This window comes from Lepus europaeus, chromosome 14 (assembly GCF_033115175.1).
Source record: "Lepus europaeus isolate LE1 chromosome 14, mLepTim1.pri, whole genome shotgun sequence".
NCBI classification, from domain to species: domain Eukaryota; kingdom Metazoa; phylum Chordata; class Mammalia; order Lagomorpha; family Leporidae; genus Lepus; species Lepus europaeus.
In genome coordinates this window covers 22032765-22033724 of record NC_084840.1, presented here as the reverse complement: position 1 = coordinate 22033724, position 960 = coordinate 22032765, and positions in this window count along the sequence as shown.

Sequence of the window (960 nt, the reverse complement as noted above, 5' to 3'; positions counted from 1 at the left end):
CCCCCTTATCCACCAAATAGAGGCTTACTACATCCATCCACGTTCATTGAGTAAAAAGCACTCAGAGTCAAATTATAGAGATGCTATAGTTACTTCCAGTTCCGTAACTGCTAAAGCCTTGCCAGGAATATGCAGGCCTCTGTGGGAGTCCTGTAACCAGGCAAACAGACATTGCTATGGCATTGTCCCTTGGAACAAAATAAGGCCCAAGGTCTTCAGGGAGCTGAGGCCACTTTGGACTTCAGATAAAATTGCAGTCTAAAAAAGTCAACCACAAGGTATACCAAAGGCTACAACTCACAGACGCGCCCACAAATACAAACACTTGGCTTCCATCGTCAGCATTCTAAGTATGTAATTTACTCCTCTGCTGGGATGTCTCCTCTATCTTTTGACAGAAGAGTGGAACTCCAAGTTTAAATATTTATTTTGGAAAGCCAGGTTGACTAATTTTAACACCGTAAACAACTAAAAAGAAAAGAAGGCAGCCCAAGAGGTGGAAAGCTGTGTGTCTTCTCACACGTGCCTGGAAGATCGCTGAGCAAACACCAGGAAGCTGTAGGCTTTAGAAGCAGTTACAATAGAGTGAAGGGGCTTTGATGAACCCGCTTGAACAAACACCGCCAAAGCCATTGTATTGGGATTTTAAGCCTAGGTGAAAATACTGCCAGTAGGGAAAGAAAAAAAGACACTCTGCACAGCTGGGGTTTTCATTCTCTTTTGAAGCAAGACCCTACGACTTCCCAAGCGCTGCTGGCCTAGCACAAAATCCTGGGCTAAGAATCAAGAAACGTGACTTCTAATAACACATCTCACATTATTTCCCAGGCATACTTGAGGAAAGCCAAAGAATAATGGAATTACAGCCTGGAAAGAAACTGCAGAGTTCCCCTCACCCATCACTTCATTTTACAGCAGCTGACGTGGGGCTGAAACCCATTTGTGCTTTGCTTCTTGCAG